Raw genomic sequence first — 23683 nt, forward strand, 5'->3', positions numbered from 1 at the left:
TGGAGGGCTCTAGTTGAGCTTAAAACCCCTGACAACCACACGCCTGTTCTCTTTGTCTCTGCTCTTTGCTGTAACCACCAGACCAACTATATTCCTCCCACCCATACGTAAAACTCTATAGAACTTAGGGTGGCCTGAAGGTGGCCTTAACCATATAGCTCTACCCTGGAGTTGCTCAAATCATGGTGCCTTTAATTGTGGGGATGGTTGAGATCGGGTTTGGTCCTGGGGATCCCTGCATGGTTATTTTCCTCAGATATTATCATTTCACTCGCTTTCAAAGAAGTATATCATTTAACTGTTCTATCTTGTTGTATCCAACTATTTGCCATTCTGAAGCTGAATTGACAGCTGTTCTTGAACATGTTGATACACGCCGTCGTGAGATGATGCTGCTATATCAAACTGTACATGCTGCTATCTTCTGCATTATGTCTAGAGGGTGTATTTAATCATCAAATGTAAAAATGTTATGCCTCAGAATTTATTGTGCGCAAGTTCAGATTGATAATTGACTGCACCTAATTTCTAAAGTTGATGGTTGTTTGATTAAAATAAACTACATGTATTTGATAAATGAATTGTGTGTCCCTGTCTCCTATTACGTATATGAACAATACCTGACTGTGCAGAATATGTGAATGGTATAAAAGCAGAATTATTTCAATTCCAGGCATGCTAGTAACATCAACGGACTTGTGATATCACTTCCTTTGTTGACAGCAGAGATACTTCTGTTTTTGCAATGAGTCTGTCCACTGGGCTTAACCATTAGTCTTTCCTCTTCAGACACCTGAAACACCAGAGACCAAAAGCGTCTGCATCTAATTCAACTTTGTACAATACTTTCAAATTGATGACACTGGCAGTGCAGCACAGTGTGGTATGACCTGCTGCTCCACATTATACTGAACTGACAGCACTGAGTTCACAAGCCTGTCTTTATAAACAAAGAAATATCAATACTTTGAAAATATGGGCCAATTATGCCAATAAATGGTTCATTTTTAAAGAAAAATGACTTTGGCTAGAATTTAACAGTGTTTCTAGTCTGAGGTTCTGCAGGAGGGTTTGGTGGTGTTGGGATTGCAGGTAGATTTGAAAGTCAGGATTGCAGAACAAGATGGTTTAGGAAATATCCCAGATTGTCATTCACAGAACTGCTTAATACACAAGTTTGGATAGATTCTAGCTCTCTTGTTATCAAAAAGAGGATATTCAAGTTGCACAGTATGAAATGTTCAAAATATAGCGTTAATCTTATGTCACGCTTTGTTATGTTATGTCATGTTAAATAAAGTGATGGTATTTGATTTTATAAAGTGCAGCTAATACGCAAAAGGCTTCCCAGCACAAAAGCCTAATTGAACTAGCAGCAAGTAAGGAAGAAAGCAAAGTGTTGAATTACTCAAATAGATTTTCTAATTTCCAAATGATTAGAGGTAGATTCCAGTGAGGTAGAACATTCCAGTGTGTAGCTGCAAGAAATTGAAAGGCACCTTCTCAATTTCCTAAAATAAGGATTAACAAGACTGTGGTCACAAGAAGGTACATGAACATTGATTAGGACAATGCCTTTTTAATTTGTCCAACAAAAATTAAGCATAAGATATATTCACTGGAAGGTGAGTAAGAAATAATGTTTTGAAAATAATTATTTTTAGCCAGGAACCAATGCAGCTGGCATCTGCAAGAGGAGGTATGATCCTATTGGTTGAGACTGGAAATCATGCTCTCAGTTGTACTTTGGATTAACTGGAGTTTTGTAAGAGGTTTCTTCAGTGTTCCAAGAGACAGGCTTTATTTCAGTAATCAAGTGTGGAAATTATTAGCACTAAAAAGAACACATTACTTATCTTCAGTACCACCTTTTTTGGCAGAAACTTTATGTAACTGCAGATTCCTCACCTTGGGTATTTCCCCAGCTGCCAGCTTGGATCCAGAAACTTTGATGGCAATTCCCTTGCACATTAGCATGGGGTGTCATGCAGCTCTGCACTGGGTCCATCATTACTAGCTGTAACATTAGGGCCACCATACGTCTGTTACGTCCATGCCCTGATGTGAGTTTCTTTCAGATTTTCATCCACACAGTTGGAAGTGGAGCCATTTAAAGAAGGAGAGCAGAGTGCAAATGTTTCATATATGGTATCCTATAATTATATTGTTTGAGTCCATTCCACAGAAATGAAATGAGGGGTGGGTAGTGAGAAATCTGCTACTCTTAGATAGAGTCTCTACCAGAAAAGGCATTACTGAAGGTAAGTAAATTATTCTTCTGATAGAGACTTCTAACTGCAGATTTCTAGCCTTGCGAATAGATACCAAATCAGCACCTCCTCATGTGGTGAGTATTTGAAATGGCTCAAACCAGGAAATCCTACAGTACAGATCTGGCAAAATATTCTTCCCACTGGGCCTGGTAATCCAGGCACTAACACTCTGTGAATGTTTGAAGGACTACCCACATAGAAGCCTGGCAAATTTATTTGACTGGCACACTGCACACCAGCACAGTAGCAGCTGCCTTTGCTCCGGTGGAATGAACATGCAACCCTTCTTGGGGTGTTTCCTCACCAGCCCATAACAGATCCTAATGCATAGAACAATCCAACATAAAATGGTTATCTTTTGCACTGCTTTCCCCTTTTAGTTCCAGACACCACAATGATTAGCTGGTCATCTTGCCAATATTCTCTGTTGTATTCAGTGTAAACACTAAGAAACCCCTTGGGTCAACTCGGTAAAGCAGTTCCTCCTCATTAGAAAGGTGAAGTTGAACATAGAAAACCAGCAAAGTGATGTATTGTCCTATGTGGAAAAGTGTAACTACTTTGGGTAGGACAGCCACCTTTTTCTGAAGGACAAGTTTGTCTGAAAGATTCAAGTGTATAGTTGCTGGACACACATATTTTGAAGTACATTCACTCGTCTAGTAGATTTTATTGCATATGGAACACAATTTTAATAGTTGACTGGCATAAGGGACAACTACGCATAGGTTTGAATGTAGAGTATATTAGATATGTCAGAACCAAATTTAGGTCCTACTGTGGTATCTGGAAAGATAATGGTAGGAACATGTGGGTCAGCCCTTTTGAAAAATGCATCACAACAGGTGACTTGAAAAGGGATGGCTGATACGGTAAGCATAACAAATTTAAAAGGGCATAGTGTTTAACAGTAGCCACAGCAAGGCTTTGCTGGGTGAATGGAAGACAAAACAGAAGCATAACTGGCAAACTCACTTGTAAGAGTTAACCATGACTTAGAGAACACCAGGCAACAAACCCCTCCCAAAGCACTGAATACACAGACTTAATAGAGGGGCCCCTGGCTGCCAGAATGACACCAATGACTTCCAGTGGAAGATCACAAACTATCAACTGTTGCCAACCAATCTCCATGTATGGAAGAGCAAGCTATGCAGCCTTGGGTGCAGGTCCAGGGTGAACTTCTGTCACAGAAATTTCTCCCAAAGGGACATATGAATTGGCGGACAAATGCTCATGGCCAGATGTTCCATGTACCACACTTTCCTTTGCCAGTCTTCAGCCAATAGGATGACTTGGGCTAAGTCTTTCATGATCTTTTTCAGTACTCAGGGCAGGAGGAGTGGGAGGGGTGGAAATGCATACAGGGGTCCCAATACCCAGATCAGATGGCAGGTATCTCCCAGGGAAAACTGCTTTGGGACCTCTAGAGAGTTAAAGTATGAACCCTGTGCATTCTCTTTGATGGTAAATACTTTGAGCCAGGATTTTCCCCATTGCTGGAAGATGCCCTATGCCACCACTGAGTGTAACTGCTATTTGTGATACACTAGACACAGGTGGGGGAGTTAATCTGCCCTGGCGTTTAAAGTTCCTGCCATGTGTTGGACAATCAGTGAAATGCACTGAAAGTTTAGCCATTTCCAGAGGTGCAGTCTCCTCACAAAGGGACCAAGACCCAACTCAGGCCTGTTTTGTGCACACCACATGGCAGTCACGTTGTCTGTGAGAACCTGCAGTCTTTCCTCTTGATGGTCAAAAAGCATGCTTTTAGTGCCAAATGAATCACTTGCAATCTGGCAAATTGATGTGGCGGTAAACCTCTGCCAGAAGCCAGAGTCCTCTAACCTCCAACTCTTCCAGATGATCTCCGCTGTCCAGCAATAATGCATCCATCATGACTATTAACTCTGGGAGGGATATGGAGAGAGGCCACAGCTGGTTAAATTGTTGTCCTGCAGCCACCATCCAGATTCTTTGTAGTCTCTTTCGACACATGGTTGTAGTCTGATTGTGTGCCTTTGAGCTGAGCCAACTGAGACTTCAGATCCCACTGCAAAGGCTCCATATGCCACCTGGCATGGTCCACAAGAAGGATGCAGGAGGTTAAGAGACCCAGAAGCCTCAGAGCCACTCTCATTAAGACTCAAGTTAAGGGCAGAGACATCAGTACCATAGTCTGAATGTCCTGGACTCTTGGAGATGAAGGGATAGGTAAAAAAAACATTGGACTCAGGAAGCCTCCAATGAAGGGAAGCCATTGTGAAAGAGTTAAGTGTGGCTTCGGCACATTGATTGAGAAACGTAACAATGAAAACAGATTGGCTATCATCTACAGGTGTTTTACAACTGTTTGAGACAAGCCAACCTTCAGTAGCCAGTTGTTGATTTATGGGAGTTTTGGTATTCTGAACCTCAGAAGATGGGCAGCAACCTCCACCATCACTTTCGGGAACACTCAAGGTGCACGGGATTGGCCAAAGTGGAGCACAGAGAACTGAAAGCACTCTTGAACTACCTGGAACCACAGATAACACAGGTCAGAAATGTGAAAATGTGTGTCCTGCAAGTTGAAAGGAAATGTCAAGTCTCCTGGATTTATGCATACAGAACTTGGACCATCGTGAGCATCCTGAACTTCTCCGTCCCCAAGAAGAATTTGAGAAGGTGGAGATTTGGGATAGGCAAAGGTCCCCATCCTTCTTCAGCACCAGAATATAATAGTAGTAGCAACCAGTCCCAAAGTCTGATGCTTGTCCCTTTCTTTTGCCCCCTTAGACAAGAGAGCTTGAACTTCTCCAGGGAGTATGGGCAAGTGGTTCTCCGTAGATGTTGAGGTGTCTATCTAGATATCTAGAGCACAGGACCCAAAAGGTAGGGATTAGCCATGCTCTACGACCTGGAGCATCCATTGGTCTGACGTGATGCTCTGCCATCCGAGGAGATGAAAGTGCACCTGACTTCCTACTGGGGGATTGTGAGCTGTCAAGTACAAATTAAAGTGGTTGTGTAGTTGCAGCTGTGGAGGGAGGGGTTGTTGTCTGATTAGAATGCTGCCTGGACATTGGCGGTGGCACGTCACACTCACACCCAAAAGGGCTGGGAGGCCGTTGCTGCTGAGGCTCATATTGATGCTGCCTTCACAGATACTCCTTGCCAAAGCCTTGAAAAGGGTATTTTTGTTGTATGATGACTCCTGAGCCGGCTGAGCTAGGCCCAAAGAGCGAGCAGTTGCTCCAAGTAAATTTCTCAAAGGTAGAATCTGCTTTAGCCCCAAAATATTTTGAGTCATTGAAAAGCATACCCATTAGGGACTACTAGATGTCTAAATCAAAGTTTGTGGAGCGGATCCAGTCATGGTGTCAAGGAGCACGCTTGTGCGAATACCTGTCACAGGGAGACAGTTGTGTCCAGACCAGACAGATTGTGCATTTCCCAGCATCTAGCCATTAAAGATCAGACATTGTAGACTGCCAGCTAAATCACAAGTTTGGTGGTCCGAGGACTACCAAACCCACAGTGATGGTTGGGCGGCTGTACTCTTGGTGGTCTGAACACCAGATTACAACCCTGGCAGTCAGACTGCCAGGGAACCACTGCCATTGCCAGATCATAGATCCAGGTGGGTTAGCAGTTGTTGGAGTCATGGTCAGACACAGCGGTGTTGATCACAAGTCCTCTTTCCCCCAGCCTTTTCATGGCAGGGTCCTCCGCCAAAGTCGTAATGAGGCCTTTTGTCTGAAATCCTCAGAGACACCTGGCAATACATCTGCCACTCTGACCTGCAACGTGTGTGATAACCATCCCAGGAAACACAAGATGTTGATGGATCACATGACAAGACTGGTATTGGATAAATGCATTTCACAAAATGTTTCATTCATTTGGATTCTCTATCTGGTGAAGTAGTTGGAAAAAGGTTGGGCTCTGGCAGCTGGATGATGCCTGTACCACAAAACACACTGAGGTGGGATGTTGTATTAGGAAGTATGAGTCCCCAGGAGCGGGCTTGTGCCCCTTGCCCATGTCTTTTGGCTGGTGGCAAGATCCTGGTTTTGCACAGGTGTTCAAAGTCCATCTACTAAGGTCTCATTGAAAGGAAGAAGGGGTTACTGAGTTATAGCTACCGTTTAAAGAGCCTCTGTCAACACGTTAGTCTTTACCTCTTGCATTGGTAGTTTGGGAACTTCAGCCTCCCTCCTGATGACTGTTACGAATGGTAAGGCCTCTTCAGTGACCTTTGGGTTAGGCAAATTTAAGTTGATCTCAGGGGAGGTCTTCAACCCACTGGCTAATAGCAGCTCCCCAAAGGCATTGCCCTCGACAGCCCCTTCAACATCCTGATCTTAAAACATCTAATCAGCATCAGGAAAAAGACAATAACATGGCAGAGACTGCGGTATTGAGACAAACTATAGAGTTAAAAATATCGATGCACTCAAATATCAAGTTTTTAATATGGTGATACTAAATATTGTGATGCAGGAATAATGTCGATAAAAATAAAAAAATTTCAAGGTGAGTAATATCAATGTTAAAAATATCTATGTTGTTAATACCGTTCACACAAATATTGTTGTAAAAAACATCTATTTTAGTGTATATTTTAATGGTATATGTTATACATTATTTGTACAATTATTGCTAATGTTTTTAATATAGTTTGCAAATTTTTGGTTGTTTTTAAATTTAAATTTAATTTAATTATTAAGTGCAATTTTTAGTGTTGTAGTGGGTTGTAGGTAGGTAGCTGATTTATCATAATTCAATAATAATTAATTATATTTAATATAAATTGTGTAATTCATTATTCATTATGTAAATTCAGTAATTAATTTATCTTTTAGTTACATTTTAGGTGCAGGTTGAGGGATTTGTAGAGGTATAGTGTGAGAAGTTAATTAATTATAACTATTTAATATTTAACTTTCAATTTATATTAATTATTTAATTGATAATTAATTATTTAAATTGTGTAAATAGGGTATGTTTTATGTTATATTTCAAATGTTGACCTTTGGTTTTGTAGGGGTAAGGGGCTGGAAGCTAATTAAGAAATAATGTATTGATAATTAATTATTATTTTATTATTAAGGATGTAATTTATATTTATGATAACTGGGAAATTATCATACTTGTTAAGTTATATTTTAGGTGTGTTTTGTTTAGTTTGTAGAGGAATAGGGTGGAAAGTTAATTAAGTAATCATAAGTTGAAAGTTATTCATGCATTTATAAAAAAATGTTTTTTTATTGCTTAAGGCACAATTACGAGGCTGGCGTTCTTAAGATTGCTGACCTCGCATTGGCAGTAGGACCACCACTGGTGTGGCTGTTCGACCGCCACATTACGAGGTTGACAAGCAGATCTGGCAACCTACTGCAGTCCCAACCAAAATCATTGATCTCGATGGGCTGATGGTGGTCCTGGGTGTAATCAGCCAGGGTGGTGCAGAACTCAGAGCCACCCTGATGGTTACAATCTTATTCTTCGCCAGACTTTTCATGGCCGTTCCACCATCATGAAAAGGCTGGCGGCGAACAAGTGCATGGGGCCTGGGCAGTGCAGGGCTCCTGCTGCCAAGCACTCTCTTGAAATGTGCACTGTGTGCTGTGCAGACAGTGCGCATTTCAAGTGTGCTCATGCACCCTGAATGCAGCAGCATTGCCGCTGGCTCAATTATGCGCCAGGAACAATGCTGCTGCATCTTTCTTACTGGGTTGATGGGTAGAAACCTTTGTTTTTCCATGGGAAAGTTGTAATAAGGTAGTTGGGAGACCACCACCTCAGTGGCGGTTTCCTCACTATGGGTCTGGCAGTCGGGTTTTCCAACCACCAAACTCATAATCGGGCCCTTAATATTTAATTGTGTTTTTATTTTTTCTATGACATTATGTTAATAATATTTGTTTTAATTGATAATTATTATTTAAAATTGTAATAATTATGTAATGTGTTTTATTTTTGTTGAAATTTAGCATCACTTTTATATTCAGAATTTTATAGTTTTGGGTATTTAAGAGAGTTGATAAAATATGTTATTTGTTTGATGTGAATTACTCTCGCTCTACTGTTGCACTGAATGTAGTGAGAATAGATTTTTCCCTTCCTGAGTCCAACACTTTCCCTACCGTGGCACACATTGGAGTGTGAATACTACATTTGACCTCTCCTGAGTCCATTGCATTCCCCACTGTTGTACACATTGGTGTGGGAATAATACATTTTGTCCCTCCTGAGTCCAACACTTGCCCTATTGTTGCATTGACTGGAGTGGAAATAGTAAATTTTAACCCTCCTAAGTCCAATGCTTTCCCTACTATCACACACACTGGAGTGGAAGTAGTAAATTGTACCCCTCTTGAGTCCAATGTTTTCTCTACTGTTGCACTGACTGAAGTGGGAATAGTAAATTTTACCCCTCTTGAGTCCAATGTTTTCCATACTGTTGCATACATTGGAGTGGTAATAGTGACCAACGCTTTCCCTACTGTTGCACATACAGGAGTGGGAAAAGTAAATTTTACCCCTTTGGTGTCCAATGCTTTCCATACTGTTGCACAGAATGGAGTAGGAATACCACATTTTCCCCTCCTGAGTCCAGCGCTTTCCCTACTGTTGCTCTGATCGAAGTGGGAATAGTAAATTTTACCCCTTCTGCATCTAACTCTTTCCTTACTGTTGCAGATATTGGTGTGGGAATAGTAAATTTGTATTATTTCTACAGTTTAATAGTGTTAGTTAGTATTATTTAAATATGTATTATTATTATGTGTTTGTGTATTTAATGTTACATTTTTAATATATAAAATATATGTAATTTGTAACATAATTTTACTAACACATATTTCTACCTATTGTCAACTTTTTATGTATAATTAAACTGGAAATATTTAAAACTTTTTGCAGTTTATTTGTTACATTTTTTATTTTGTATCTGTATGTGAAGATATATATATATATATATATATGTATATATATATATATATATATATATACTTGTCTTATTAGCATATTAAAAAAACTAGAAAATTCTAATTTAAAATACAATTATTATACTTCATGATAGTTTATGATAGTTTTACATTATATATGTACATAAATGTACACACATATATGTGTGTGCGTTATTTAAAATAATTATATACTATAATACATGTTTAAATATTATTTAAACATATTTAATGTATTTTATATTAAGGTTGTACTTTAAAATGTTTATGATTTACTGTTTTAACTATATAGATATATATCAAAAAATTATACTGTTCTATACATTTTTTGATAGTAGTGTAAAACTATTTTCTTTTCAATATTTTTGTACTTATTATTGTGGTTAAAACAAGTTTTCCTTAGGGGAAGTTGGGTCTAGAGATGGCACTGCTAGCTTCGAATCAACGTCGTAAGCTGCAGAAAGAAATTAACTGACATCGGAGCAAGGAGGTACTGGTCATAAAGTTGCCGCAACGTCACATTTGTAACCAATGGGCCCAATGTGGAGCCACACAATGCCACCTGCAGAGATGTGATGGAATTGGCATTAATGTTTCCAAATCCAGTCTTGTGCACAAGGTGCAATATTCTCTATCAGAACACCAGTCTGTGCTAACCGTAAGTGTTCAATGGTACTTTAATTATATAGTGTAGCATATGACACAATTTACTAGTGCTTGTAATGCAGAACTACCACAAGGCTGAAATTTGAATCTGTAAATCAAGAAAAAGAATCTTAAGCAGCTTTGTGAACCAGAGGGAAGGTTTAGGAAATTTCTCGCTGAGAAGTCTGGGTTACTAGAATAGAGAGCTCTATGTACAAGAACCAAAGTCTTGAGAGACCCATTTCTGCCAACCAGTTTAGAAAATGTGTATCTTGTGTGCTCATTATCTATAAGCAAAATCTCAGTTTTAGATGGATTCAGTTACAGACAATCTTGGGACATCCTCTGCTCAGTAAAGGGGAGACAGTTTTTAAGTCATCTTTCATTCGTAGGGCCTCATTTATGAGGAAGTGGCGCATCGTGGCGTTTGCACCAAAATGGACAGTGCTGAGCTGCGTCAGCTCAGAAATACAGGGATGTGCCATATTTACAAAAATAAGGTGCACCCCTGTGTTTTCACTAGTGCAGGTGCTAAAATTAGCTACCTACGACCAAAGCAGGCACCTTTGCACCACAGTGAAAGGCTGCCTGCATTGCAAGGAATGATTGTTTATGTGCAGGAAGGTTTCCCTTCTACCTAAACAATAATTTATGGTGTTTTGCTCTTTCTATTTGTGCTGCACAATGCAGCACACATAGAAAAAGCAAAAACAAGGAGAAATAAAAGTATTTCTCCTCCTTGTGCCATGCTAATGCCACCTGTGGGGTGGCATTAGTTTTGGTGCTGCCTCAAGTTTACAAATCCTCGTAGATCTGGGGCAGCGTCAAAATGCAATGGGTGTTGCACTGGAATGCCTACCGCAACACCCATTGCACGCCCCTTCCACACTAAGGGGGTCGTTCTGACCCTGGCGGTCATTGACCGCCAGGGTCAACGACCACGAGAGCACCGCCAACAGGCTGGCGGTGCTCTCAAGGGCATTCTGACCGCGGCGGTTTGGCCGCGGTCAGAAAGGGAAAACCAGCGGTCTCCCGCCGGTTTTCCGCTGCCCTCAGGAGCTGCGCCGCCATGGGGATTCCGACACCCCATACCGCCATCCTGTTCCTGGCGGTTCGCCCGCCAGGAACAGGATGGCGGTATGGGGTGTCGTGGGGCCCCTGGGGGCCCCTGCAGTACTGCAGGGGCCCCCGTAAGAGGGCCCCACAAAGAATTTCAGTGTCTGCTTAGCAGACACTGAAATTCGCGACGGGTGCAACTGCACCCGTCGCACCTTCCCACTCCGCCGGCTCCATTCGGAGCCGGCTTCCTCTTGGGAAGGAGTTTCCCACTGGGCTGGCGGGCGGCCTTCTGGCGGTCGCCCGCCAGCCCAGCGGGAAACACAGAATCACCGCAGCGGTCTTCAGACCGCGGAGCGGTGTTCTGTCAGGGGAACTCTGGCGGGCGGCCTCCGCCGCCCGCCAGAGTTAGAATGACCCCCTAAGTGATTCAATGCGAAGGGACTGTATTTAAAAGGTGGCTTTAAACCACAAAAGTGGCTTAACACCACCTTGTAAATATGGTGTAAGGCATTGCGCCACCAGAGTATTGTTAAAAGTGACACTCTGGTGGTGCAAGGGCCTGGTGTAAGAGGCCCCTTATATTTCTGAAAACTAAATAGAAACTAGGGGCCTCATTTACAAAGCCTTAGTGCCACCATTTTATCATTGTTTTTCACATAACTGTGGCACAAGCAGTGCTCTTCACTGCTCCACATTTACAAACTGACACATTGGGCATCTTGTAAATGAGGCATTACGTATCGTTGTCATTTTTTTAAAAATATATTTTTATTAAAATGTTTATTATCATTAACATTATGCTGTCATACACATACTGTTCATCGCTTGACGGACACCAGCCTCCGTTCTGTTCACCCTCATCCTTGTAGACATCTTATCACTTTCTTGTATATACTATTAATTGTTTTGTTATACCTTCTAGCCGTGCTTCATGTTTAGATTACTCTACTCGGGTGTCCTGATCTTATATACATTTCGTGAGTGCGCCATATTGTCCTTTCTACTGCGATGCCTACATGACAGACTATAACTACCAAAAAATAGTAACTTTACTTGATGGCGCCAGTACTAGCGGGTGAGAGCAGCTGCAGGAAAGGATCGTATACTTCTCCACCGGTATGTGGGGTGGGTCTCCCATACCTTCCCGGCTGGTTCCCTAGGGGGAGGGTATCCGACCCGTTCAGCTCCTGCCTATCCCTCGTGTCTGTTCGATATCCCAAATTGATTATTATTAATATTATTATTATTTTTTCATGGTTTGGGGTTCTCATCCTTGGCCTGTTTTACCCCACATGAGTAGCCTCAGGTCTTCCCTATAAACTATACCCCAGCTGATATGACTTTGTTGCCATCTCTCTTATCCTACTCTTGTTCCTGTCATTTTTACATCCTCCCCTACTGTTGGATCGTCTACCATCACTATACAGTACCATTTCATCAGTACTTCCTCCCATGCTGGCGTGATAGTAGTCTGTCGGAGGCCCCACGCCTCCTCGCTAATCAGGACCTGCAGTTCTGCCCTCGCCCATTTCGTAACATCCTGTCTCCATACCTTCAGTAGAGGGCATCTGGGTGATTTCAAGCCCAATGTGATCAACCTTCTATAAAGGGCCAGGGCTAGGCCCAGGAATCGACTACCCACCTTCCCATGTGGGAGTCTGGTTCCAAGACCCAGGAGGCCCACAGTCGGGGCCAGAAACAGATCCACTTCGAATAATTTAATCAGGTCAGTCAGTACCGCTCCCCAACCCCGCTGGAGTTCCAGGCAACTCCACACCATATGGTCGAAGTCTGAGTCTATGTCCTTGCATCTGGGGCATGACCTTGGGGGGGCCACCATATATTAGGGACAAACGGTGTGGGGTAAGGTACGCTCTGTGAATATAATTGTATTGGATGTATCTTAGTTGTGTGTTTCCTGAGTCCATCTGGGGGTACGCCAGTATTCTCTTCCATTCCGTGTCAGTTAGGTCCCTACTCACTGCCCTTTCCCATTTCTCCCTTTGTGTTTGGAGCGGGTCCAGGGCGTGCTCATTTTTGGCCCGGTTTAGTCTAGTAATTAGGTGGGCCTCGCCCCCTGATACCAATACTAGGTGTAATATCTGGTGGGTAGGGGGTTCCGCATTAACTGTTTCCCAGTGTTCCCTCAGATTGTGCAGCAACCTCTGGTATAGAAGGAATTGACCCTGTGGTACCCCATTACTCTCCACCAGGTCGGCAAAGGATCTCAGCATCCCATCCCTAAATAGGTCCCCCACTGTCTCCACGCCTGCTTTTTTCAATGCTCCCGACCCGGGCCCCGTCTGGCTTCTCTCCTCGACTCCCAGCATCAGCACCGATAGTGGTAGGGCGGGGGAGTAGGGTGGACCCACTCCCACACGTCTCGTGCATTTCTTCCAGCACGATGCGGCGACTCTCGTCATGAGGCTGTCAGTTTGGTGTGCCACCCGCCGGTTTATCAAGTGTGCAATAATCAGATCCATACCCTTCACTCCGCTGGTAGTGCATCTTTCCAGTTGACCCTCTCCGGTGAACCATCTGGAAACCCACTGCAGCTGGGATGCTAGGTAATAGGACTCAAAGTCTGGGGCTCCTACGCCCCCCGACTGAGCCGGTCTACAAAGAATGGAAAGCGATGTGCACCTACGGCCTCCGTCCCATATGAGCTCCCGAAGCAGTGTATTCAACTCGCAGAACCATGCCGATGGGATCAACAGCGGCAAATTAGCGAAATAATAAAGGAGACGGGATAACATGATCATTTTGGCTAATGATATTCTGGCCATTATAGACAGTTTCAGGGAGCGCCAGAATCCGACAGATGCCCTCAAGGAGCGAAGTACCCTCCCGATGTTACTGTCCTGGAGGTCCCCCATTTCATGATACACCTGAATGCCCAGGTAGTTAAAGGTGCGGGGTGCCCATATCATGTCCTCTGGACACGTGGTGGGGCGCTCACACCTTGGCAGAATGAGGAAGACAAATGTCTTGCGCCTATTGAGGTGCAGTCCTGACAGGGTACCAAATTGTTTCAAGTTTCGCAGGGCCCAAGGGAGACCAGATTCTCCATCCCTGAGATAGATGAGAATGTTGTCAGCGTACAATGAGATGACATGCTCTGTTTGCCCCCACTCCACTCCTCTACCAACTCCGTCCATCCTCAACCTGGCGGCCAGGGGTTCAATGGCAAGGGCGAATAATTGTAGGGACAGAGGGCAACCTTACCTGGTTCCCCTATAAATGGGGTAAGTCTCAGATACCATCCTACCCGTCTTGAACCTTGCCAACGGGGCATCATACAATAGGTCCACCCATTTTACCCAACCCTTTCCCAGGCCCATCCGCAGCATCCCCGCCCTGAGGTAGTCCCAGCGGACCGAGTCAAAGGCTTTCTCAAAATCCACCGCTAGTAACACTCCCGAAGTAGGTCTCTTCTCTATGGGCATGTGTAGGATGGCGAATAACCGCCTGAGATTCAGGGAGGTACTGTGGTTTGGAACAAATCTGTTCTGATCTGTGTGTACTAAGGCCAGTATACATTGGAGTAAGTGGTTGGCCAGAATCTTACTAAGGATTTTGAAATCGCTGTTCAGCGTTGATAAGGGGCGAAAGTCAGTTACCGATGCTTCTTTAGATTTCAGTTTGGGTAGGGGGACTACCAGTGCTTCCCTGAGCTAGTCTGGAAACCTGCCATGATGCAATGTCTCTGTGTACATCTCCAATAGTTGTGAGGTCAACAGCGTTGTACATTTTTTGTAAAAGTTCATTGGAAGGCCATCTATCCCCGTAGTCTCCACTGGGGCTAGTTGCGAGATGGCCTCCTGCACTTCTTCCGCTGTCACTGGCCCTCCCAGTCTGTCACGTTCCTCATGCATCAGGGTGGTCAGGGGGAGTTGGCGTAAGAAACCGTCAAGTTCCTCTGTGTTGAGCTCGCCTGGGTCCCTATACAGGTGGGTGTAGTATTCTTTAAAGGCGTCATTTATAGGGCCCGGTCTACATCTCCATTCCCCCTCACTGTCTCTCACACTCGTGATGGGTTCACTATCCCCTCCTGGTCGCACTAACCACGCCAGCATCCTACCCGATCTGCCCTCCTCGGATTGTAATGAGGCTAGGTATTTTTGCATATTATGGCAGCGTAGTTGTTCCTCAACCTGGGAGTGGGACCTCCTCACTCATTCAAATTCCTCTAGTTCTGGCCCCTCCGTACCCTTCTTCGTTCCCACTTGTGCAGATTATGCTCGAGACTGGTCAACTCCCGCTCCAATGTATGTCTCACCCCCACCGTTTGTCCTATACAGTGACCTCTCATTGCTACTTTAAGCGTTTCCCACTCCGTGGACCTAGAAGAGGTGGACCCCTTATTAATTTTAATGTGGTCTGCCAGATATGAGCGGAGGTCGTCCCTGTATGCTTGATCTTCTAGTGAAGCCAGGAACAGTCTCCATGTCGGGATGGGGGGCCTGCCTTCGGTTATTCTCCATGTAATGAGTAAAGGGCTGTGGTCAGATAGGGTACGACCAAGATATTCAGAGTGGGTCATTCCCAGTACCACGTTTGCTGTGCACACCACTCTGTATATACTGGTGTGCACACGGTGGAGACCTGAGTAATATGAGTAGTGTCTATCAGAGGGGTGTTGTTCTCGCCAAGCATCCACTAAGCCCCAGGAGTCCAACCACTCCCTCAGTCTCTTGGATACCTTGTGTGTTGCCGCCCCAGACATCGGTGGGGTGGAGCGGTCCATGTCCACATCTAGTATACTGTTAAAGTCCCCACCTATTATCAGTTCTTCTGCCTGCTGCCGGGTGAGTTGACTCGATAGGCGCGTCATGAAGGTGACCTGATCCTGATTGGGAGCATAAATACTACCTAGGACAATCGAGGTACCATGCAGCTTCCCACTCACTATCACAAATCGCCCCTCACGGTCTATATTGGTTGATACTACCTCGAATGGTACCCCGGCCAGGACCCAAATCAGCACACCCCGTGCGTACGTGGAGTATTCCATGGTGAACACCTGCCCTCTCCACCTGCGTCTCAATTTCTCTGCTTCCCCTGTTGCCAAGTGGGTCTCCTGTAGCATCGCCACCTGGATACCCCTTCTTTTTAAATAGGACAATATTCTATGTCTTTTGGCTGGAGACCCCATCTCCTGTATGTTCCACGTTATGAAGTTATACGCTGCCATGTTGATGTGTCATAAGCATTGCCATTTTCCCATCCCACCCCGGTGGCCCGATCCCCCCCGGATCTTATCGTATGTCCTACACCGTCACACCACCGTCTCACAGGCACCATCTGAACTTGTAAGAATAAAACCCAACTCCCCCTCCCCAGGGCACCCCTCAAACAGTAGGTTGCCCAAAGAATTGTGCAACAGTGCAACATATTCAACAGTTTAGTGCTAGTTCTCGCCAGTCTGATGGATGGTCGAGAATCCGGTAGGGGGTGGCGTGCTCAGGGGGGCCCCAAGCTCATGTAACTCTCCTCACCTAGAGGCCGACTGTACCGTTCAGTTATCCAAGTTCATCATCCGTCTGCAGGGTCACTTTCCGAGCACCCTGAGCCCCCCACGGAGGACCCCGCTGTGTCATCTGATTCACCTCCTGATCCCTCAGGAGGGGATGCCTCTCCGCTCATGGAGGCCGCTGCTTCCAGGGCCACTTTCTTTCCCAACTCCTGCTGTGCCTGTGTTGGTGCTGTGAGGTTGCGGTTTCTCCTATGCAGTCTCCTCGGGCCCCTCTGGGGACCGCCCTCAGCTTGTTCCTCCCTCGTGCGCTGCCCAGGCCGGCGACCACGTGCTTCCAACCATTCCCACGCCTCCTCGGGGGAATGGAAAAATGTAGTCTTGTCCTCAAGAGCTACCCTCAGCCTCGCTGGGAAAAGGAGTGAGTACTGTATTCCCTCATCTCTGAGGGCCCTCTTAACCGCCAGGAGGCACGTTTGGACTGGACTTCGAGTGTGAAATCCGGGAACAGTGTCACTTCCCCATTCGCCACCTTAAAAGGGCCTGCTTCTCTGGCCCGCTGCAGCAAGGATTCCCTATCCCTGTAGTGTAGCAGTCTAGCAACTACCACTCGGGCGGTCTACCCGGCGCCAAGGGCCTCAAGGGCACCCGGTGCACCCATTTCAATTCAAAGAAGGGGGTCAGTCTGTCCGGTGCCACGACTATGCGCAGCCACTCCTCAAGGAAATCCACCATATTCGAGCCCTCCGCTCCCTTCTGAAGTCCTACGACCCGTTCATTGTTCCTATGGTTCCTCCCCTCCGTGACTTCTGCTCTTTGTTCTAGCCGTGTCACTCTGTCTGTGAGGTTCATCACTGTAGCTGTTAGGTCTTTTTGTGCCGGTGCTATTACAGTCAGGGCGGATTCCGTTTCCTTGACTCTGTCGGCCAGCTTCTGGTGATCCGCCCTCAGGAGGCCCACTTCAACTGCGACTTGATTAATATCGTGCTGCAACGCTGTTTTTGTGTCCTCAATTGCACTCAGGATTTTGTCCAGGGCATCCTGCACTTTAGATTGCGGCGGGTCCTGAGGCTCCCCACCACCGCATTCCACAGACGGGGTTTGATCCATTGTTTTACCGTTGATCCTGTTTTTGGAAGACATCTGGGATATTGTGGGTTGTGTCCACAGGCTTAAAGCGAGGGCCTGTCTGCTATTTCAACTCCTCTCTGCTCCAGCGTTTTTGGTGACCACACTGCTCCACCTTCCCTTCCGCGTTTATGGGTTGTTCTCCCAAAGAGCGGCTAGACCGTACTCACCAGAACCCGTCCCGTCAAGCGTGTCCAACAGGTCCATGAAGCTCAACCGAGCCTTATCTCCCCTGTCCTCCAAGGCCTGTCAGATGGCCCGCACCGCCGCTTCCCTGTCTCTGCAGGGCGAGAGGTTATGTTCAGCTGGGTCTACCTCTGGTGTTTCTGGAGCCGCTCCGTTCCCTCCGTCTGTCTCCGCTCCAGGCAGCTGCCTGATTTCTCCATTCTGTGTTCCCCTGGGGGTCGCAGTGGCAGTCCTGTGGTGGTTAGGGAGGGACTCGTCCTCCTTTGTATGGGCAGCGTTATTGCCTCCTTATATTCATTATTTACTTTTTGTTCACCTTTGTTTAATTTATTATTTTCCTTATTTTATTTTACCTCCTTTCTTTTCCACACATTCTACTTCAGGCCATGAACAGGGGTATTCCGTCTGTTCCAGTGTGGAGCTACCTCGAGCCTATGTGCACTGCCCGAGTCGCCGCTGTTTGCACCCTCGTCTGTGTTAAAGCGCGGCACAGCGCCTTCAGTTTTCGCTTCCCCCGGGCTCCAGGGCTCAACCTTCCTTTCCCGGGCCTCGACAGCGCAGCTCGCGTGGGTTCTTCTTGGTTTTCTCCCCCTGTGGTGGGCTGCACTTGCGGTGCTCCTATTGCGCTGGACCTCCGACTGCACACCGGGCCCCCCACTATCTACCTTAGCGGGACCGGAGCACCTTCCCCTGCAGTTGGCACGCCTGGTAGTCAGTCGTACCGTGCCCGGGCGCGCTCGGCAACTTTGGTCCCCGGTCACGGGGTGGGGCGCTAGGCCGCTGGTGCCTCGGTAATGTTCCACCTCCAGCGAGCACCCTCGGGCGCTCAAGGCAGCATGCCTGGCTCCTTGTCATGTCCGCTGCTCCACACCGGCAGCGGTGACGTCCGTGTTAAGGCGCGGCACCGCGCCTTCAGTTTTCGCTTCTCCCGATCTCCTGGGCTCAGTCTTTTTTTACCAGGCCTCGGCTGCGCTGTGTGCGGGAATTCTTCTTAGTTTCCTCACCTCATGGTGAGTTGCACTTGCAGCGTTCCGATCGCGCCGGACCTCCGACTGCACTCCGGGTTCCCCACTGTTTATGTTAGCAGGGACGGAGCAACTTTCCCCGCGGTTGGCGCGCCCGGCGGTCAGTCGCACCCCGCCCGGGCGCGCCCAGCGACTTTGGTCCCAGGTCTCAGGGTGGGGCGCCAGGCCGCCGGCTCCTCCCACCTGTTCCACCTCCAGCGAGCACCCTTGGCACTCAAGGCAGCGCGCCTGGTTCCCCGTCTGGTCAGCTGCTCCACACCAGCAGCGGCAGCGTGGATGACCCCTAGGTCGGCGTTATTTTTATCGGATAACTCGTGGGCCCCTCCACAGCAAAAGGTTTATGCGGCCGCCATCTTCGGCTGCTTGGCCACGCACCTATACATATCTTTGTCATATACGTAAAAATGCTTACCCATTTTTTCAGGTTAATGGCAACAGGTGTTTTTAAATATTAAATAATAACAGTGACATAATTGATCCCTGCAGGACACTGCAGCTCAGTTCTCTTTACCTAGACCAATACGGAACATGTTCTGATGCCAATTTTTCAAAAAAGATTGAAACCAAAACAGTGCAATACCACATATACCAAAGCTTCAAGATCAGAATTGCATGGACAATAGTGTCAAATGCTGAAAGATACAGCCACCAACTCCAGGCAACACTCTAGGCAGAAACACATTTGACAATGGGTTAAGAGAGTATATTGCAGAAACTTATGCAATTAGTTCTAGACAGTTGTTTTATCAGGGTCTTGACTAGAAAAGGAAATAGCAAGATGAGTCTCTATTTGCCCCAAGTTTTTTCCAGAGAGGCTAGACTAAAGCCTGTTTCTAAAGAGTTGGAACTCTGCCAAAGTTTAGATTGTTTTTATAAATGGTAATAGAATTTGCAGTAACAAACCTTTAACTTTTTAGGTCAACTGGTCATTCCATGATACAGGCAGGTGGACAGTATACAACAGAGGAAGGAAGTCAGGTACCTATATGGAAAAAATAGTCCAGCCAACAACCTGCTTTATTTCTAAATATGGCAAGTCCTAGGTAGAAGATATTTATTCAGAAAATCTTTCAGCAATTATTGCGTCACACATTTCTATAGCACTTTAAAACACTTTAAAATATATCCCAAACCTGACATTTCAGCACGAATGCAGTGTCCCACTGCCATGTTAACTTTGAATTTAAAATCCCTTGCCAAATTTTAGACACCCCTTTTGTTTCAAGTAAGTCACCCCTAAGGTAGGCCCTAGATAGCCCACAGGCAGAGTGCTGTGTATTTAAAATGTAGGACACATAATTTAAAGTTTTACATGTCCTAGTAGTGAATAACTCACCTACCCCTTCCGTTGGACAACATTGGGGATTTGTTATTGCATTTATTAAGCTGTAATTCCTAAATGAGCGGAGGTAGATATGGCATGTTTGATACGTATGAACTGGTAATGATAAACCCTCTTTAATGGTAAAGTCACATTTATCATTACAAGCTAGAAAATGTCACTTTTAGAAACTTTACATTTTCTTGCACTTAGTCCTCCGTGCCTGAAGCCTGTCATGGGTCCCATGACTGGGTATAGCTGACAGTTAAGACTTTGTGAATTTAACCCAGAAAGTCACACAATTGCATTAGCACAGCCTGATTGGTCTTTCCACTCACATGATAGGTGGGTAGAGCTGAACATAGCCCACTTGCATCTGAATAGGTTGTGCCCTGCCCCAAAACAATAGGCCTAATGATCCTGCATTGTCAGTGCAGTCAGCTAGGAGCCAGGGGAGGCAGAAAACTCCTGGGACTACATAGAACCTTACTGGAAACTTCTCCTAACTTCTAGGAGCAGGGCAACAGGGTATAAAAATAGGACTACCAGTCCCACTCCTCAGTTCACTACTGGACCTGCGGAAGGACTCTCAGAGGACTGCCTGCTGCTGCGACCTGCTGTGCACTACACCAGTCAGCTGCTGTACCTGGAAGCACTGCTCTGCTGCCTGGACCCGGCCTTGAACTCTCTGAGGTCAGCCCTGCTATTTAGCTCTACATCTTCACATGCACCCAGGACTTCCGGAAAGGGCTCAAAGGGCTAATATGCTGTCCTATTGTTCAGAGCCACAGGAACATAACAGGCTCCCACCATTGTGAACATTCACCGGGATCCAGCCTGAGTGAGCCAGGAACCTCCAAGAGGTCTCCAACCACTCGTGGACCGTCGATTGTGGTGCAAAAAGAGCCCAGATGGTTGATTTACAAACTGAGGACTTAGACAAAATTAGGCCAAAAAGTGCCTTGAGAACCAGGAGGAAAGAGGGACCAACCTGCATGCTTATCTTCCCGAGGTGCATCGCGGGTTGGATTGACTTTTCGGCATCTCTACTACATTTTTCTCCTCAGCAGAAAATCTGTTTCATTTGTCCTTCACCAATGGGGTATCTGACCTTGTAGAACTCTCTTTGGCTACAGCTCCGTCCTGCTGCACTAAGCCCAAAGTTAAAACTCTTTACCATTGTTTCACTGCATGGCTAACCAATGATGCTGCTCCCTTCTCGGACACTCCAGCAGCCTTGACCCACTGAACTTCCACCATCTCAGAGATTTCTCTTCCAACATTTTTTAAGTCCAAAGGTAAGCACGATCCAGCCTGTTAGAAATTGGGTCTCTAGTTGGCAGCGGTATGCACCCTGTCCAAGTAGGAACCACAATCCTACTCAGGGTAAGTCACAACATTACCTAAATTATCCTGTGCGCTCCCTCCGGTAGCATGGCACAGAGCAAGCAGGCTTAACTTAGAAGGCAATGTATAAATAATATCTGCAATAACTCATACAGTAACACAGTGAAAACACCACAAAAAGACTACACACAAGGTAAAAAGAAAATATATAGGGGGTGATTCTAACCCTGGCGGTCGGTGATAAAGCGGCGGCCAACCCGCCAACAGGCCGGCGGTCCAAAAAATGGAATTCTGACCCTGGCGGCAACCGCCAACACAGCCCGCCACATTAACACTCCGACCGCCACCGCGGTACAGACAAACAGCGCAGCGGTCACCGCCAACAGGCAGGCGGCAGACAATGTACCGCCCACAGTATTACAACTCACCAATCCGCCACCTTTTCCGGGGCGGGAGCCCCGCCGATAAAAACACGGCGGAAACAGACTACGGACGGGAAAACGCTCACCAAAACACACTCCACGAGTACGGAGGACAGCATGGAACCCGAATGAAACATCCTACCTGCACTCGTCTACCTGCTCATCTACCACGAGTACGAACTCCGGCGCAGACGACAACGGTGAGTACTGCACCTACGACACACGGGAGGGGGGAGGAGGAAAGGTTACGGGCACACACATATGCGACCCCCACCCCCCCCAAACTATGTACACACCAATGCAGAGCAACAATGCACAGTGACACCACCCAAACCCCCCTGAAAAATGCAAAGACATAATTAAATTGTGAACCAAAATTTTATATAAAAAATAGACCCTGAGATGTATCGGCAACTATGCAAAATATCCATAACAAAATAATACTATACACACTGCCATGGAGAACCGAGGCAATTAGTCCGCTACATCCAAGTCAAATGGAACAGTCCGTGGGCTACAGTGTAGCGACACAAGGGCAAAGCCCACACAGGAGACCTGAGTCCTTTGGAGAGAACACTGTAGGGGCATCTGATGAAAATACTACAGGCACCTCAGGGGGAAGGGAAGGGGGGGCACCACAGCCACATGAGTCCACGACGCAAGATCCACGAAGGGGCCACCATGCCCACTGTGCCATCCTGGGGAGTGCAAAGCCACAGTCTCTCAAGTCTCTACAGTGGGTGGGTTGCCCACTGTGCCATCCTGGGGAGTGCAAAGCCACAGTCTCTCAAGTCTCTACAGTGGGTGGGTTGCCCACTGTGCCATCCTGGGGAGTGCAAAGCCACAGTCTCTCAAGTGGATAACAGTCTCCACTGGTCAAGGAGGAGGCATGGTGGGCACAGTGAACCATAAACAGTGCTTGAGATGATGGGCCCAGCGGAGCGGTGCTTGAGATGAAGGGCCCAGCGGAGCGGTGCTTGAGACGGCGGGGCCCAGCGGAGCGGTGCTTGAGACTGCGGGGCCCAGCGGAGCGGTGCTTGAGACTGCGGGGCCCAGCGGAGCGGTGCTTGAGACGGCGGGGCCCAGCGGAGCGTTGCTTGAGACGGCGGGGCCCAGCGGAGCGGTGCTTGAGACTGCGTGGCCCAGCGGAGCGGTGCTTGAGACGGCGGGGCCCAGCGGAGCGGTGCTTGAGACGGCGGGGCCCAGCGGAGCGGTGCTTGAGACGGCAGGGCCCAGCGGAGCGGTGCTTGAGACGGTGGGGCCCAGCGGAGCGGTGCTCTTCTTCACGGCGGGCCCTGTTCAGCGGTGCTCTTCTCCACGGCGGGCCCTGTTCAGCGGTGCTCTTCTGCACGGCGGGCCCTGTTCAGCGGTGCTCTTCTGCACGGCGGGCCCTGTTCAGCGGTGCTCTTCTCCACGGCGGGCCCTGTTCAGCGGTGCTCTTCTGCACGGCGGGCCCTGTTCAGCGGTGCTCTTCTGCACGGCGGGCCCTGTTCAGCGGTGCTCTTCTGCACGGCGGGCCCTGTTCAGCGGTGCTCTTCTGCACGGCGGGCCCTGTTCAGCGGTGCTCTTCTCCACAGCGGGCCCTGTTCAGCGGTGCTCTTCTGCACGGCGGGCCCTGTTCAGCGGTGCTCTTCTGCACGGCGGGCCCTGTTCAGCGGTGCTCTTCTGCACGGCGGGCCCTGTTCAGCGGTGCTCTTCTCCACGGCGGGCCTGTTCAGAGGTGCACATCCAGTAGGTTCAAGGGAGCCAGATCTGGCCTGGACTCCGTGCTCAGACGCCCTCCGGCCGTGATGTTCCTGGGCCCTTCGGTGACGGAGTCCTGGGCCCTTTGGTGTCCTCCTTTACAGCTCG

Source organism: Pleurodeles waltl, chromosome 9 (assembly GCF_031143425.1).
Source record: "Pleurodeles waltl isolate 20211129_DDA chromosome 9, aPleWal1.hap1.20221129, whole genome shotgun sequence".
NCBI lineage: Eukaryota > Metazoa > Chordata > Amphibia > Caudata > Salamandridae > Pleurodeles > Pleurodeles waltl.